Below are 4,581 nucleotides of genomic sequence, written 5' to 3'. Positions count from 1 at the left end.
AAGTTGCAAGTGGCTAAGAGCTCGCGTTAATTTTTAATAATATAACCCATTTAGCATGCAGATGTGCACGAAATGTTAGCGAAAAGTTTATTAAAAATCAGCGCGACTTCTTAGCCACTTACAAATTGCACTTTAAAATACTAAAATTTAATGATATGTATGTATATAAAACTGGCAACATTTTTATAGAAACTCATTTTTTTTAATTTTGGTGAACTTTTTTTTATAACATTTCACATTTTTCTTGTGAAATTTATTTTCGATTTCGATTCAAAAATCGATCTGCACTGGTCACTTACAATTTCATTAGCTTTCGTTAAAATAAATTATCGAATTGAGTGAAAAATTAAGGATTCGGTGAATTGTGAACTCAAAATGCCAATTTTGGACCACTGTGTACGAAACGTTAGCGAAAAAAATTATTAAAAATCAATGCAACTTCTTAGCCACTTGCAAATTGCAATTTACTATACTAAAATTTAATTATATGTATGTATATAAAACTGCCAACATTTCTCTAGAAACTAAATTTTTTTTTAAATTTTTTATAACATTTCACATTTTTCTTGTGACATTTTTTTCGATTTGGGAGAACCCTACAATTGTTTTCAACTAGTTATTATTATGTTACATTTATTAACTTGAACAAGAGAATCGATTTTCTTAAAAATTGCTGCACTTTGTCCAACAAAATTTAATACAAACATTCAAAAATCGGGCTAAACTGGTCTCTTACAATTTTATTAGCTTTCATAAAAAAAAAATTATCAAATTGAGTGAAAGTTAAGAATTCAGTGAATCGTGAACTCAAAATGCCAATTTTGGACCACTGTGCGCCGGCGGCAGTGTTACGTTAAATGCAAATATCCAGATACGATGACAATTACGACTACGATTGTAACAACAAATACAATAATAACGTCCACTTTATGCGGGTATTTATTTACTTACATCATCGCCAGCAACTAATACAGCTACAACAATAACTACAAATAACAACAATTACAACCATCAGCACTTGAAAAATGCTTTTGCTATTGTTGTGATCATGGTTTTTGTTTTTTTTTGTTATTCCTCGCTTGCTGTACTCTGTTTATTTTTGCTGTTAGTACCATGTGTTGATTTAAATTTAAATTTCAATACATTTCACAGTAAATTGAGCAATGCACAAAGTAAAAGGCCCAATTGTTTGTGTTGAAAACCAGAGGCAGCTCTACAGTCGGTAATTTTCACTCTGCAACTGATGATAGCTTCGGCTCAGCTGGGACCATTGAAACTTTTGATGGTTCCAAATTCCGATGCAACGTCTTTTTACCAAATACATCTCTTCGCGAAATAAATCAGACCTTCCAACGATACAGTAATAAATTACCCCAGACGCCAATAATTCAGTGTATTCTGCAATATGAAAATAATCTGAAACTACCATCTTTCTACAGATTTTACATCGGGCGGTTTAACGCCAAAGCTCTACGACTTCTTCAGTTTGGCCTTGAGAATTTCAATCGGTGAGTGGATGCCCATATACATACATATAAATGCAGAATCTGATGCCAGTTCAACCGTAAACTTTTCGGTCGAAACGAAGTACGGACATGCAAAAAATTAGCTGCAGATCCAACGGGTTTGGTAGCACGCCAAATTTGGGCCTGACTCGATAACAACAATAGGAATCATTAAGAGCCACTACTTTATTGAAAAAATTTAATATTTTGAAATAAACTAATTTATGATGACAAAATTCTGAGAGTATTAAAATTAAAAAAAAAATTTAAAAACGCAGTATTGACATGGTAGTTCCAATGTTTTCTGGAAATATAATATACGTTATAGCGACATAGGTTATAGAAAAATGTTAGATAGCGTAGCAACTAGGAATGTTAATCCCGGGATCCCGGGATCCCGGGATTCCGGCCTTTTTAAGGTCCCGAAAATCCCGGCATTCTTGGCAAGTAATCCCGAAATTTTCGGGATTGGTAATTTGCACTAATTGCAATAATAGAAACTCCATTTCTTGACCAGTATTGGCTATATTTCTTTTTTTTATTTGATAATATACATATAAAACCGCGCGATAGTAAATATAGTAAAATTGCGGTTTTAGTCGTGACGTCTGTAATTCAAAAATGATTTAAAAAAATCAGAGAAATGTGTTTTGAAAAGAAATATGGGTAACAAATTAATGAGGAAATCCTGTAGAGCTTAAACAGATTCAAGTTTCTGGTGCAAAAGGGCTGGTAAGTATTGAAAAAAAAATTATTTTAAAATTGTATCCTTGAAATTTCGCAATATTTGTTTTTCAAAAAATTGTATGTTAAGGACTTATATAAACTCGATAACATCCTCGAATTTCATTATTCTAACTTTATCAGCTTAAAAAATTACCTATTTATTCGTCCTTGTGAATCCAAAAAATTTTAATTTTTGAAATTCTAAAGAAATTTCCTCTTTCATTTGGTACCCATATATTTATTCTACATAACATTGAATTTTTTAAATAATTTTCGGAATTAGTCATATCTTTGAAATTACAAAGCTCTTTAAAATAAATACTGATGAGAGAAAAAAAAACGCCACTTTAAATAAAAAAGTACGTTTCCAACCCACTTATTTGTTATTTAATTTATGGTAGGAGAGATAGAAGCAATTTTTTCGATTTAAATTGTTGAAAAATAATGAATATCTAAATCCCTGGACTAATCCCGGGATCCCGGAATCGGAAGAGGCTGAAAAATTAACATCCCTATTAGCAACATTATGTAAATGTTCCCCTGCGGCAGGTTAAAAGGTTTTATTTTGCGTATGAGAATATAACAAAAAATTGCGAACTTAAACTTTCATGGTTCCAGTAAGTTATCCGCAAATTATTTTATTACTATTTATTATTAGCATATCTAAGCCAAAAATGAAAGCACACACTAAAAAAACAATATCGATAACAAAATCGATAAAAATATCGAATATCGATAAGTCGGCCGCTGTGGTGTAGTGGTAAACAGTGCGCGCTTCCACCGCAACGCCTGGGTTCAAGCCCTGATCAAAGCAACATGGCAAAAAATGTAGAAAAAAGGTTTTTTTTTAACAGCGCCAATCTATTATTTATTATTATACAGCGCTCAAAGTTTTCCATGCATTTTATATGGGAAAAATCATTCTTTGTAGAAATGGTATAGAATTCTTGAAAATCAATATTTTTCAATTGGAAAACTTTGTTAATTGTTTATCTAACCATTTTTTAATACTAAGTAATTTTTTTAGGACCCTTAAAAACCCCAAACAATGCAATGGGGGACCCATTAAAAATCGATATTATTTAAAAATGGTAAAATAAGCAATTGGGAATTATTACTAAAAAGCCTTCTGAAGAGAAACCAAGGTTTCCAATCGAAAAATATTGATTATCAAGATTTCCGCGAAAAATGGTTTTTCCCCATATAAAATACGTGAAAAACTTTGAGCGCTTTGAGCGATCTCTAAATATTTTTTGATTTCAAAATAAAAACAAAGCAGTCATATAATTATTTCGATATAAAACAATCCTAGGGGCGAGAGCATTAAAATTCCGACATAAGTTTTTCACATGCATTTTTGGACCACCCTATTACGCACACATATTAATTGTGAAAAAGCTATGGCTGTGGCAGCAGCTGGTTGGGGATTTAAGTACAAGTTCACATGTGGCAGGGAACGCTTTAATGTCATAACCCAAGCCAAGCAAAATCGTACAAAAGCAAACATACAGTGGTCGAACAAATTACAGCCGCACCACATTTTGACAAGTTTTAACAAAATTTTTATTTTATTTATTTTTTTTTTGTTTTATAAATAAATATTTCTCTTATTTAACAAAACCCCTTGTAAAAGCATTTTTCAAATATTTTTTTAATAGAGCTTTTTTAAATATATTTGATTTAAAAATGAGGCTACGATTTTCTTCCATATAAAAATAAATTTTGTTTATTCGTTACATTAAAGAAAATGCGACAAGAAAGGTCTTAAAAATTAACGGTAATTTTAAACCATTCGAAAATTTTACTTTATTCTATTAGAATCCAATGGATTACCAAACTGCATAACCAAATTCTTTTAGGAAATCTATTTAAACTGCAGAATCCTTCTAAGAAATCTATTTAAAAATGCCCAAAATTTGTAAGAAAATTTATTGAATAATGCATAAACTTTGAAACTTGGATTTACATGGGTTTTCTTTAAGCACAAACCATATTTTTTTAAACAGTAATTAAATAATTTTTTGTTGAAATATTTTGGTACAACACTTTCACCAACTATTCACTTAATGACTTCCAGTGGGACATTTATCTGCTCTGATTATGGTTTTGAGGTTGTCAGAAAGCATATATTCCACTGCTATTTTAAATAACTTAACCAAAGCGTTGTCTCCGTGATGACGTTCTTGCAATTTTCCAATGATCTGGCGTTTAATCGCACAACACTGATCGATTTCGCAATCAGAGTTAACAACGAAATAACTTTATTTCAGTTGTTAAGGTTCTTGTTCCTCCTAAGGTCGTCCTGCATTAACTTGGGCGCGTCGCCGAGGTTATTGATTTACACTGCCAA

The 4,581-nt window shown here is 31.2% G+C and overlaps 1 long non-coding RNA gene across 1 annotated transcript; it reads left to right on the top strand.

The window, feature by feature from the left end:
- The first annotated feature begins 1,088 nt into the window (after positions 1 to 1,088).
- On the top strand, positions 1,089 to 1,741 carry LOC118739939. Its single transcript, XR_004993075.1, has 2 exons — positions 1,089 to 1,360; positions 1,440 to 1,741. It is a non-coding gene; the product is annotated as an uncharacterized LOC118739939 (long non-coding RNA).
- Positions 1,742 to 4,581: the final 2,840 nt, after the last annotated feature.

Source organism: Rhagoletis pomonella, unplaced genomic scaffold, assembly GCF_013731165.1.
Source record: "Rhagoletis pomonella isolate Grant_MI unplaced genomic scaffold, Rhpom_1.0 Rhpom_scaffold_00005, whole genome shotgun sequence".
Taxonomy (NCBI): Eukaryota; Metazoa; Arthropoda; class Insecta; order Diptera; family Tephritidae; genus Rhagoletis; species Rhagoletis pomonella.
The sequence above is the reverse complement of the archived record's forward strand: the minus strand, read 5'-3'. Positions and strand labels throughout refer to the sequence as shown.